The sequence below is a fragment of the Oryctolagus cuniculus genome, chromosome 2 (genome assembly GCF_964237555.1).
Source record: "Oryctolagus cuniculus chromosome 2, mOryCun1.1, whole genome shotgun sequence".
Lineage (NCBI taxonomy): Eukaryota > Metazoa > Chordata > Mammalia > Lagomorpha > Leporidae > Oryctolagus > Oryctolagus cuniculus.
The window spans coordinates 89,577,411-89,591,323 of record NC_091433.1 but is presented as its reverse complement, the minus strand read 5'-3'; the positions used below and the strand labels follow the sequence as shown (position 1 = coordinate 89,591,323).

The window sequence follows — 13,913 nt, the reverse complement described above, 5'->3', positions numbered from 1 at the left end:
TAGTAAAGAGCCTAGGGAAAAGCTGGACAGAAAATGTGCCGGAAGAAGCTATCGAAAGCCTAGGCATAGACTCGGATACGGACTGTGGGAAAGAAGTTAGGATTTAAAGTGAAAGCAAGAAGAAACTTAGACTCAGATATGGACTGCAGGTTGAAAGTGAAAGTGAAACCTATAAGAAACTTAGACTTGGATACGGACTGTGGGGAGAGGCCAGGAGAAATGAGGGAGGAATATTGTTGGAAGAAAACTTAGGGAAACATACCGGGTAGAGAAAAATGTTAGGAAGGATGAAGCCGTGAGTTCAGGCTGAAGCAGAGACGTAAGCTATCTTGGGATTCTTCAGGTCAGCCCGGGGAGCAAAAGGCGAAAATCTGGAACCAGAGGCAGAGACGTGGGCCGCCAGGTTGGAATTCGCCAGGTTAGCCCAGGGAACTTGGACTGAATGCTGGTGGCGGAAATGTGAGCTACGCTGTGTGATTTGCGGAAGCTGCCGCGTGCAGAGAGAGCACGGGGCGTGAATAGATAGGGAACGCGGGGCTGGCGCGAGGCCGTGGTGCAGGCGCGAAGGGCGTGGAGACCGCAGACTGTGCGCGCGAAGCCGAGCCGCGCAGACCTGGGAGCCCGCCGCAGGGCAGGCACCGGGAGGCCGCGCAGATGAGAGAAGCGCGGGCTGAAGCGGCTCAGAGCCAGGAAGCCGCCAAGAAGCAGCCTCGGGGCGGGCGCCGGGAAGCCGCAGGGATAAGAGAAACAGAGGTTTAGAAGTAAAATGAGAGAAATAGGAATGCTGGTAGATAGAAGTAAAATGGGAGAGATAGGAATGCCTGGAGATAGAGAAATGGAGAAAAATAAGGCCTCCCTCAACATGGCAATGAGAGAGCTTGGATTCGGTCTGCCTGATTAGTAAGGTGGTAAGCACCAGCAGGCAGCTCGACCAGAGTATGAGCTGCAGGTCACCGAAGATAGGCACGAATCAACACCAATAAGTCTCCCCACAATACGGCAATGAGAAGGCTTGGATTCGGTTTGCCTGATAGGGCTTGTAAGCACCTGCAGGCAGTTCTAGCAGGGAAGAGCATGCGCTGCAGGGCACCGAACACAGGCACGCATCAGCGCCTAAAAACCTCCTCACAACATGGCGAAGAGAGGACCCGGATTCGGTTTGCCTGATTGATAGGACTTGTAAGCACCTGTGGGCAACTCTAGCAAGCAGAGCAGAGTGTGCGCCGCGGGGCACCGAAGACAGGCGCTTATCAACGCCAAAAAATAAAAAGAAAGGGGGATCTGTGGGGAGCAACCCGGACTGGACTGAGTTACTGGAATTAAGACTTATTCTATGCATCTGCTTTCCCACAATATGGCACTGGGAGAGAAGAAAACAGCTTCTACGCAGCTGCCTCTTGCCAACTTGAGTGATGACATCCAGGAGCTGATCCTGCTCCTGATTGGAGGAGAGCAGCGTACTCGGCATGTGGGCAGCCGAGTTGGGATTGGCGGAGGAGGACTATAAAGGAGGAGAGAGACGGCATGCACCAGGAACTTCTAAGAGGAACACCTGAGGAACATCTGAGCAGCCCCCGAGAGAGCCGGCCGGTGGTGTGCCGCTCCCCTGCAGAAGTGGGGAAAGTGTCTAGGGGGAACCACCCTTCCACGGAGGTGGAAGGGACGGTAGCCAACCCAGGAAGAACCAGCAGCAAATCTGGGAAGGGCCGAGCAGACAAAAGAACAACGCAGGGTCCTGTGTCGTTCCGCCATGAAGAGGGGGAGCGACAAAAGTGAACAATACTGTTTGAGTACTAGTTATAGCATTAAGTCTCAATGTACAGCACATTAAGGACAGAGATCCTACATGAGGAGTAAGTGCACAGGACTCCTGTTGTTGACTTAACAAATTGACACTCTTGTTTATGGCATCAGTAATCACACTAGGCTCTTGTCATGAGTTGCCAAGGCTATGGAAGCCTTTTGAGTTCACCAACTCTGATCATATTTAGGCAAGGTCGTAGTCAGAGTGGAAGTTCTCTCTTCCCTTCAGAGAAAGGTACCTCCTTCTCTGATGACCTAATCTTTCCACTAGGATCTCAATCGTGGAGATCTTTCATTTAGGTCATTTTTTTTTTTTGCCAGAGTGTCTTGGCTTTCCATGCCTGAAATAATCCCAGGGGCTTTTCAGACAGATTCGCATGCCTTACGGGCTGATTCTGAGGCCAGAGTGCTGTTTAGGACATCTGCCATTCTATGAGTCTGCTGTGTATCTCGCTTCCCATGTTGGATCGTTCTCTCCATTTTTTCTTCTATCAGTTAGTATTTGCAGACACTATTTTTGTTTATGTGATCCCTTTGGTTCTTAGTCCTATCATTACGATCAATTGTGAACAGAATTTGATCACTGGGACTAGTGAGATGGCATTGGTACATGCCACCTTGATGGGATTGAATTGGATTCGCCTGGTATGTTTCTAACTCTACTGTTTGAGGTAAGTCAGCTTGAGCATGTCCCAAATTGCACATCTCTTCCCTCTCTTATTCCCACTCTTATATTTAACAGCGATCACTTTTCAGTCAAGTTTCAACACTTAAGAATAACTGTGTATTGATTACAGTATTCAACAAAAGTATTAAGTAGAATAAACAAAAAAAAAAATACTAAGAGGGACAACGTATTAAATTGTTCATTAACAGTCAGGGCAAGGGCTGATCAAGTCACTGTTTCTCATACTGTCCTTTTCTCTTTAACAGGTTTCCTTTTTGCTGCTCGGTTAGTTGTCACCCATCAGGGAGAACATATGCTATTTGTCCCTTTGGGACTGGCTTAGTTCACTCAGCATGATGTTTTCCAGATTCCTCCATCTTGTGGCAAATGACCGCGTTTCATTGTTTTTGACTGCTGTATAGTATTCTATAGAGTACATGTCCCATAACTTCTTTATCCAGTCTAGTGATGATGGGCATTTGGGTTGGTTCCAGGTCTTAGCTATTGTGAATTGAACTGCAATGAACATTAAGGTGCAGACAGCTTTTTTTGTTTGCCAATTTAATTTCCTTTGGGTAAATTCCAAGGAGTGGGATGGCTGGGTTGTATGGTAGAGTTATATTCAGGTTTCTGAGGAATCTCCAGACTGACTTCCATAGTGGCTTGACCAGTTTGCATTCCCACCAATAGTGGGTTAGTGTCACTTTTTCCCCACATCCTCGCCAGCATCTATTTTTGGTAGAATGTGAGCCATTCTAACTGGGGTGAGGTGAAACCTAATTGTGGTTTTGTTTGCATTTCCCTGATTGCTAGTGATATTAAACATTTTTCATGTCTCTGTTGGCCATTTGGATTTCCTCTTTTGAAAAATGTCTATTGAGGTCCTTGGCCCATCTCTTAAGTGGGTTGTTTGTTTTGATGATGTGGAGTTTCTTGATTTCTTTGAAGTTTCTGGTTGTCAACCCTTTATCTGTTGCATAGTTTGCAAATATTTCTTCCCATTCTGTCGGTTGCCTCTTCACTTTCCTGACTGTTTCTTTTGAAGAATAAAAACTTCTCAAATTCATGCAATCCCAAATGTTAATCTTGGCTTTGGCTGCCTGTGCTTCCGGGGTCTTTTCCAGGAAGTCTTTGCCAGTACCTATATCTTGCAGGGTTTTTCCAATGCTCTCTAATAATTTGAACGTGTTCGGTCGTAGAATTAAGTCTTTAATCCATGTTGAGTGAATTTTTGTGTAAGGTGAAAGGTAGGGGTCTTGCTTCATGCTTCGGCACGTGGACTTCTAGTTTTCCCAGCACCATTTATTGAATAGACTGTCCTTACTCCAGAGATTGGTTTTGGATCCATGATCAAATACAAGTTGGCTGTAGTGTTTTGGATTGATTTCTGGTGTTTCTGTTCTGTTCCATTGGTCTATCCATCTGTTTCTGTACCAGTACCATGCTGTTTTCATAACAACTGCCCTGTAGTATGTCCTGAAATCTGGTATTGTGATGCCTCCGGCTTTGTTTTTGTTGTACAAGATTGCTTTAGCTATTCGAAGTCTCCTGTGTCTCCATAATAATTTCAGCATCATTTTTTCCAGATCTGAGAGGAAGGTCTTCAGTATCTTGATTGGTATTGCAATGAATGTATAAATTGCTTTTGGGTGAATGGACAATTTGATGATATTGATTCTTCCAATCGATGAGCATGGAAGATTTTTCCATTTTTTGGTATCCTCTTCTATTTCTTTCTGTAAGGTTTTGTAATTTTCATCGTAGAGATCTTGAACGTCCTTAGTTAAGTTTATTAGAAGGCATTTGATTGTTTTTGTAGCTATTATGAATGGGATTGATCTTAGAAGTTCTTCCACAGCCATGGCATTGTCTGTGTATACAAAGGCTGTTGATTTTTGTGCATTAATTTTATATCCTGCTACTTTGCCAAACTCTTCTATGAGTTCCAATAGTCTCTTAGTAGAGTTTTTTGGGTCCCCTAGATAAAGAATCATATCATCTGCAAAGAGGGATAGTTTGAGTTCTTCCTTCCCAATTTGCATCACCTTAATTTCTTTTTCTTGCCTAATGTCTCCTGCTAAAACTTCCACAACTATATTGAATAGCAGTGGTGAGAGTGGGCATCCCTGTCTGGTACCAGATCTCAGTGGAAATGCTTCCAGGTTTTCCCTATTCAATAGGATGTTGGCCATGGGTTTTTCATAAATTGCTTTGATTGTATTGAGGAATGTTCCTTCCATACCCAGTTTGCTTAGAGTTGTCATTGTGAAAGGGTGTTGAATTTTATCAAATGCCTTCTTGGTGTCTATTGAGATAATCATATGGTTTTTCTCCTGCAGTCTGTTAATGTGGTGTATCACATTGATTGATTTGCGCACATTAAACCATCCCTGCATACCAGGGATAAATCCCACTTGGTCTGGGTGGATGATCTTTCTGATGTGTTGTTGCATTCTATTGGCCAGAATTTTATTGAGGATTTTTGCATCTATGTTCATCAAGGATATTGGTCTGTAATTCTCTTTCAATGCTGCATCTCTTTCCGGCTTAGGAATTAAGGTGATGCTGGCTTCATAGAAAGAATTTGGGAGGATTCCCTCTTCTTCGATTGTTCTGAATAGTTTGAGAAGAATTGGAGTTAGTTCTTCTTTAAATGTCTGGTAGAATTCAGCAGTGAATCCATCTGGTCCTGGGCTTTTCTTTGTTGGGAGTGCCTTTATTACGGTTTCAATTTCTGTTTCAGTTATGGGTCTATTTAGGTTTTCTGTGTTTTCATGGTTCAATTTAGGTAAGTTGCATGTGTCCAGGAATCTATCCATTTCTGATAGGTTTCTCTGTTTGTTGGCATACGGGTCCTTGTAGTAATTTCTGATGATTCTTTTTATTTCTGTGGTGACTGTTGTTACGTTTCCTTTTTCTTCTCTGATTTTATTGATTTGGGTCTTTTCTCTTCTTTTTTTTAGTTAGTTGGGCCAATGGGGTGTCAATTTTGTTTATTTTTTCAAAAATCCAGTTCCTCGTTTGGCTGATTTTTTGTAATGTTTTTTTGGATTCAATCCTGTTGATTTCTTCTCTGATTTTAATTATTTCTCTTCTCCTACTAGATTTGGGTCTGGTTTGCTGTAGGTTTTCTAGATCCTTGAGGTGTATTGAAAGCTCATCTATTTGGTGCCTTTTCAATTTCTTGATGTAGGCACCTATTGATATAAACTTTCCTCTTAACACTGCTTTTGCTGTATCCCATAAGTTTTGGTTTGTTTTTTTGTTAACCTCATTTACTTCCAGGAAATTTTTGATTTCTCTTTTAATTTCTTCTATGATGAGCCGGCGCCATGGCTCAATAGGCTAATCCTCCACCTTGCGGCGCCGGCACACCGGGTTCTAGTCCCGGTCGGGGCGCCGGATTCTGTCCCGGTTGCCCCTCTTCCAGGCCAGCTCTCTGCTATGGCCAGGGAGTGCAGTGGAGGATGGCCCAGGTGCTTGGGCCCTGCACCCCATGGGAGACCAGGAAAAGCACCTGGATCCTGGCTCCTGCCATCGGATCAGCACGGTGCGCCGGCTGCAGCGGCGGCCATTGGAGGGTGAACCAACGGCAAAGGAAGACCTTTCTCTCTGTCTCTCTCTCTCTCACTGTCCACTCTGCCTGTCAAAAATAAAAAAAAAATTTCTTCTATGACCCATTGCTCATTCAGCACCATGTTGTTCAATCTCCATGTGTTTGCATATGCTCTAGAATTCCTGAGTTGCTAATTTCCAGCTTCATTCCTTTATGGTCTGAGAAGCTGCGTGGTATGATTCTAATTCTTTTGAATTTGCTGAGACTTGCTTTATGGCCTACTATGTGGTCAATCCTAGAGAAGGTTCCATGTACTGCTGAGAATAATGTGAAGTCTTTAGATGTAGGATTGAAAGTTCTATAGATATCTGTTAGATCCATTTGGGCTGTAGTGTCATTTAAATCTACTGTCTCCTTGTTGATCTTCTGTCCTGTTGATCTGTCTATTTCTGAGAGTGGAGTATTGAAGTCCCCCAGTACTATTGTATTGGGGTCTAAGTCTCCCTTTAAGTCCCTTAACAAATCTTTTAAGCAGTGCCCTGTAATTAGGTGCATATACATTGATAATTGTTATATCTTCCTGTTGAATTGATCCCTTCATCATGATATAGTGTCCCTCTTTGTCTCTCTTAACAGTTTTTGTGGTAAAGTTTATGTTGTCCGATATTAAGATGGCTACGCCTGCTCTTTTTTCATTTCTGTTGGCATGGTATATCTTTTTCCAGCCTTTCACTTTCAGTCTGTATGCATCTTTGTTGGAAAGATGTGTTTCTTGTAAGCAGCAAATAGATGGGATTTGTTCCTTAACCCAGTCATCCAATCGGTGTCTTTTAACTGGAGAGTTCAGGCCATTAACATTCAATGTGACTATTGATAAGTAGTAACTTTGCCCTGCCATTTGCCAAAGATATTTTCTAATATATGTTTTGAACTTCCTGTGATCTTTTGCTGTGAGTTTTCCTTCGTTTACCTTCTTTCATATTGATGACCATGTTTCTGTGTTTCTGTGTGTAACACATCTTTAAGCACCTTTTGCAGGGTTGGACGAGGGGCGAGAAATTCTTTCAATTTCTGTTTGTTGTGAAAGGTCTTTATTTCACCTTCATTCACAAATGAGAGCTTGGCAGGATATAATATTCTGGGCTGGCAGTTTTTCTCTCTTAGTACCTGGGCTATATCTCGCCATTCCCTCCTAGCTTGTTGGGTTTCTGATGAGAAGTCAGCTGTGAGTCTGATTGGAGATCCTCTGAGCGTAATCTGACGTTTCTCTCTTGCACATTTTAGGATCTTTTCTTTATGTTTCACTGTGGTGAGTTTGATTACAACATGATGTAGTGAGAATCTCTTTTGGTCACGTTTATTAGGGGTTCCATGAGCTTCCTGTACTAGGATGTGTCTGTCCTTCTGAAAACCTGGGAAATTTTCTGCTAGCATCTCACTAAAAAGGTCTTCTAATCCTTTCTCGCTCTGCATGCCTTCAGGAACTCCTAGAACCTGAATGTTGGTTTTTTTAATAGTATCCTGAAGATTTCTGAAAATATTTTTTTAGATTTCTAATTTCCTCTTCTTTTCTTTGGTTTGACTGTATATTTTCCTGTTCTCTGTCTTCTAAGTCCAATATTTTCTCTTCTGCTTCATTCATTCTGTTTTTAAGGCTCTCTAATGTGTTTGTCATTTGATCATTTGAATTCTTCATTTCATTATGATTTCTCATCACTATCACAGTTTCATGTTCTACTAGTTGTTTCATTTCATTTTGATTCCTCCTTAATATTTCATTTTCATGAGAGAGATTTTCTATCTTGTCCAGTAAGGATTTCTGTAGTTCAAGAATTTGTTTTCGTGAACTTCTTAATGTTCTTATCAATTTTTTGAGATCTGCTTCTTGCATTTCTTCTATCTCATCATCTTCATAAACTTGAATTGGGGTGCCTATTTCATTTGGGGGCGTCATAGTTTCTTCCTTGTTCTTGTTACCTTGGTTTTTATGTTTGTTGTTTGTCATATTGGAGATATTCTTTGGTTTCTTCGGTGTGGTGTTTCTTCTCGTTATACTGTGACTCTAGATTAAATGGACTGTCTGCTTTTGATGGATCCTTAGAGGATGTGATGGGTGTGGCCAGAGAGCTCTGTTTGGTTCTTCAGGGTTAAGGGTGTGCCAAAGGTGACTCACCCAGATTGTTCTCTCGCTCGCTTGCTCTCTCTCTCTCTCTCTCTCTCTCTCTCTTTTATGACTCAGTTGGAAAGTAATTCCACACAGCTGAGTGGGATTGAGGGTAGTTGATGTATGAAATATGGCCCCTGTGGGTATTTCTCTGCTTACCCCTGGGACCACAGAAAGAGTTTATGCAGCTCTCAGTGTGGTCTCAAGTTTCTCCACAGTCTCTCACCAGTTTGCCCAGGTTACCATGTTTGTGTACTCGGTGAGTTCTCTCGCCCCCCCCCCCTCAGATTTTCACAGTCTCTGTTCATTAGCTCCACACTTTCACTAACTAGGTCTTAACTTCCTGTTATTTCTCCCCACCAGAGTCAGGTTTTTCTGCTTGGCTAATGGCAGGCACCTCTCTACATATGTAAAATGGCGCCTGCTCTTTGTCTTGCTGGGCTTTGTAAGGTGAGTGGAGAGAGAGGTTAATGTCCGTGCTGGTTCCCCTTATTTGTTCATTTTTTCTCTTCTCCAGTCAGCATGGTGAACTTTCCCCTGTGGGGCTTCAGGCCTTGTTCCCTGTGGGCTCTTTCTGCCTTTCCCTGCCAAAGTCTCGGGTTACTGAGGTCTTTTTGTCTCATCTCCCCTTCCTGCGCTGGCACGGCTTGGCGGGGGCTCGGCTTCCATGCGGTGGGCGACCTTGCTTTCCCTGTAGGTCCTCCGTGTCACATCCACTAGATCCAGAAGAGTTTCCTCTGCAATTTTTTCCTGAGCCTTTTCCTGAGGCTACAGTAATTCCACTTTTATTAAACTATCTTTTCCCGGACTATCGGTGCGCACCCTCACTATTCCACCATCTTGGCTCACCCCAGTATCTATGTTTTACGAACATTTTCTGTTAAGTGCCTGAACATGACTCTTCTTTTAACATGCATTTTTGAATGGTGGCTTATCTGGTTACAGATTCTTAGTTGAGAGTCATTTTTCTGAAACATTTAAGAAATATTCTGTTGTTATACCCTTTACAGTAATTGATGATATTTCAGTTGTCAACCTGATTATTTTTCCCTATTAATGTGTGAGTTTTCTAGATAGCTTGTAGCTTCCTCTTTGCTGTAAATAATTTGCTATTTTTTACTTTAATATTTTTAATGAAGAAAAGCAGAGAGGTAATGAAAAAGGGAGCTGTTCCATCTTCTGGTTCACTCCTCATATGCCCAGAAGAGTCTGGTCTCAGCCAGGCTGAAGTCAGGAACCTGGAATGCAATCCAATGTGGTTGACAGCAACCCAAGTATTTGAAGCATCATCTGCTGCCTGTCAGATTATGCATTATCAGGAATCTGGATTATAAGTGGAAGAGCCTGGACTTGAACAAGGCATATTGACAGGGATTCAGGCATCCCAAGAAAATTCTTAACCATGACACCCCATGCTCACCTCCTCATTTATTTTAAAGTAGGTTGGTTGGAGCCTGTTTCAGGGACAGTGCCAGTGACCATAGCCAGGCAACTGGTAGTGCCTTGTCTCACATTACATTAGTTTTTTGCATATCTTGGTAAGGCTCTTCTATAAAGTGCGATTGATATCCATTTTTCCTGTGGACTAGAACCTCCAACGTGAGTGTAATTTCCAGTTAATCTGGAGGGTCTTAGATACTTATTAGGTTATGAAAGAAACAAATGCTGCCCCATTGCTACTGTGAATTTGCTAGGTAGTGCCAACTGCAGGATGATTTCCTTGAGGCTGGATTTGACCACTTCACTGGCCTTCTCTATTTGGATGGTGTAGGCATCTGCACAGCCAGAGAATGTGGCCAAAAATACTCGTAAGTATGAGACATTCCCTGAAGCTCAAGGCATTTAGGTGAGAGCAACCTGCCCATCTTCAGTAGAATAAGAACATTTATGTTGAGTTCCCTTTTAGCTGGAGTGGGCGGAGACTTGTAATTGTTCTTTGGATTGCTTTTGGTGGAGATCATGCATTTTTAGATGAATTGCTGAATAGTTTTTCTTTTGTAAATTGGGTCCCATGATACACTTGTGTACACGTTACAACATGGTATGTCAATTATAATGGACACTCTCACAAATGTACTGTAGCATAGTTTGTAATAGCATTTCGGAATGAAGATAACTGCCTGTGCATTGCATTTGCAAACTGAAGAATTTTGATTGGGAGGAAAACTTTGTTTTTTAGCTCTTTCTTAGTCTTATTCTCAACATATTGGTTCATCTATTTTTAGGCAGATCAATCTGGGAGAGAAGGGACCCAGATATAGACTGATAGTCCCTGCTTTTATCTGCTATTTTCTAGTTTGTTCAGCAAGTTGATTTCCCTGAATTGTTTGGGACTCTTTGATGACCTAGATAATGACTTTTAGCCCCTATTAAGTGATTTATGAACAGGTTTAAAGAATTGTAGAATTTCATGAGCATGTTTTAAGTCTTTATTCCCTGAGTGAGGAACTCTCCTTTTAAATTGCTCCTGGATATGCCTTGAGTTGGTTTTTCACCTGATTTCATTCTGTCTGATGGAGAGGTAGTAAAGGCAATAATTTTTTGCTTTTTGTGTTGAGCTCCATTGCATTAGGACTCTGGCCTCAAAGGTCTCCTATAAAGTTACTATCACATCCTGGCATGACATTTAAATTGTCCATGAAACTGATTTTTCCTATGAAGAGTTCCAGGTTTGGCCCTGTCAAGGGCTGCTCTGTGAGACAAGATCAACTGGAGTAGACTAATTCTCCCTTAACCATTCTGTGTGAAGGAAGTTCTGTTCTTTGACAAGTGTTCCTTTAGGCACTATTTGAGAATTCCAAGCCTGTTCTGGGGGAAACTCAAAGTTGACTTTCTTGATGAAAAAGTTACTTGAACATTTAAATTTTCATAAGAGGTAGGCTCACCCTAGGAGAGGATAGGATATTTTGACATAAAAAAACTGTGTTATAAGACACAGTCCCCCAATTTGTATTCTAATGGTTCTAAGAATGCTCAATTTTATATTTTCCCAATATACCCACATGTTAAGAATAGACTGAATGTTCTTGTGAGAGAGTGGGGTTTTTACAGCTGAATAGGATTCTCCATTATCTACTAAGAAGTCAGCAATTTTTCTCCACTCTCAGTTTTACCCAGGGCTCTTATGCAGAAATCCAAATTGTCTGTTCTAAATGTATTTAAACCCCCGGTGCCTCATTTATCATTTGAATACTTTAAAAAATTTATAAGCCTTGAGCATTTTTATTTAAAGAACTTCTGGTCCATCTTTTTTCCCCCAATCAAGTCAGAATTTAATTACACACAGGAGCAACTCACAGTGATCCAAGAAACAAAAACAAAAAAATACTGGCATAGATTCAATCTCAGAAATACTGCCTGGATTTTACACAACCAGAACGCTTTGCAAGCAACCTCTCTTACACCCAATAAAGAGACCTGTGGTATTGTAGGCACATCCAGGCCTACAAACAAATAAGTCTAGAATTTCTTGAGTATGTAGGTCACCAGATAATCATTTCTTACCTGGGACAAAACATTTGATGAATTCTGTTTCTTTTGCCACTTGGATTTCAGAAAAATGTTTTTCCACATTCATTGCTTTCATAAGATTTCTTCTCTGTTTGAATTTGCTAATGTGTAATGAGGGTTGTCATTTGACAAGAAAACTTTTCCTCACTCATTACATATATAAGATTTTGCCCATGTGTGAATTCTCTGATGCTTGATGAGGTCTAGCTTACACTAAAATACTTTTCCACACTCATTACATTCATAACATGTCTCCCCTGTATGAATTTTCTGATGTACAGTGAGGGTTGATTTCCATCCAAATGAATCTCTACACTCAACTGTATTCAAAAGTTTCTGCGATGTGTGAATTCGTTGAGGTCTACTGAGGGCTGACTTGGGTGGGGCAAAAGGCTTTTCCACATTAAGTACATTCATAAATTGTTTCAGCTCTGTGAATTCTCTGATGTTTGATGAAGTGCGACTTCCATCAAAAGGCTTTTCCACACTCAATACATTCTTAAGTTTTCTCCCCTATGTGAATTATATGATTTCTAATGAAAGTTAAGTTCCGATATATAGTTTTCTAACATTCATTGTAAGCATGGGGATTTTAACCCATGTGAGTTCTGTGATGCATGATATGGCAGGATTTACAGCTGAAAGATTTCTCATAGTGTTTATTTTAGTTTTTTAATTATTTATTTTTTTAACTTTTATTTAATGAATATAAATTTCCAAAGCACAGCTCATGGATTACAATGGCTCCCCCCCCCATAACTTCCCTCCCACCAGCAAACCAACCATCCCCTCTCCCTTTTCCATTCTATTCACATTAAGATTCATTTTCAATTATCTTTATGTACAGAAGATCAATTTAGTATATATTAAGTAAAGATTTCAACAGTTTGCACCCGCACAGAAACATAAAGTGTAAAATATTGTTTGAGTACTAGTTATAGCATTAATTCACATTGAGCAACACATTAAGGACAGAGATCTTAGATGATGAGTAAGTGCACAGTGACTCCTGTTGTTGACTTAACAAATTGACACTCTTGTTTATGGCGTCAGTAATCTCCCTAGGCTCTTGTCATGAGATGCCGAGGCTATGGAAGCCTTTTGAGTTCGCCAATTCTGACCTTATTTAGACAAGGTCATAGTCAAAGTGGAAGTTCTCTCCTCCCTTCAGAGAAAGGTACCTCCTTCTTTGATGGCCCATTCTTCCACTGGGATCTCACTCACAGAGATATTTCATTTAATATTTTTTCCCAGAGTGTCTTGTCTTTCCATGCCTAAAATACTCTCATGGGCTCTTCAGCCAGATCTGAATGCCTTAAGGACTGATTCTGAGGCCAGAGTGCTGTTTAGGACATCTACCATTCTATGAGTCTGCTGTGTATCCCGCTTCCGATGTTGGATCGTTCTCTCCCTTTTTTCTTCTATCAGTTAGTATTAGCAGACAGTAGTCTTGTTTATGTGATCCCTTTGACTCTTAGACCTATCAGTATGATCAATTGTGAACTGAAATTGATCACTGGGACTAGTGAGATGGCATTGGTACATGCCACCTTGATGGGATTGAATTGGAATCCCCTGGTATGTTTCTAACTCTACCATTTGCAGCAAGTCAGCTTGAGCATATCCCAAATTCTACATCTCCTCCCTCTCTCCCTCTCTTATTCCCACTCTTATATTTAACAGAGATCACTTTTCAGTTAAATTTAAACACCTAAGAATAATTGTGTGTTAATTAAAGAGTTCAACCAATAGTATTAAGTAGAACAAAAAATACTAAAGGGATGAATATTAAATTGTACATCAACAGTCAGGACAAGGGCTGATCAAGTCACTGTTTCTCATAGTGTCCATTTCACTTCAACAGGTTTCCTTTTGGTGCTTGGTTATTTGTAACCAATCAGGGAGAACATATATTTGTCCCTTTGGGACTGGCTTAGTTCACTCAGCATGATGTGTTCCAGATTCCTCCATCTTGTTGCAAAATGACCAGATCCTTTTTTTTTTACTGCTGTATAGTGTTCTATAGAGTACATGTCCCATAATTTCTTTATCCAGTCTACTGTTGATGGGCATTTGGGTTGATTCCAGGTCTTAGCTAATGTGAATTGAGCTGCAATAAACATTAAGGTGCAGACAGCTTTTGTGTTTGCCAATTTATTTTCCTTTGGGTAAATTCCAAGGAATGGGATGGACGGGTTGTAAGGTAGGGTTAT

At 41.3% G+C, this 13,913-nt stretch overlaps 1 protein-coding gene and 1 long non-coding RNA gene across 6 annotated transcripts in view; one reads left to right on the top strand and one right to left on the bottom strand.

Annotated features, from left to right (window-relative positions):
- LOC138843046 (disintegrin and metalloproteinase domain-containing protein 32-like) overlaps positions 1-13,913 on the bottom strand; it is a 498,529-nt gene that overhangs the window by 87,882 nt on the left and 396,734 nt on the right. The window lies entirely within an intron of this gene.
- The window catches only part of LOC138848518 (uncharacterized), a 31,494-nt gene that overhangs the window by 11,114 nt on the left and 6,467 nt on the right, over positions 1-13,913 (top strand). The window lies entirely within an intron of this gene.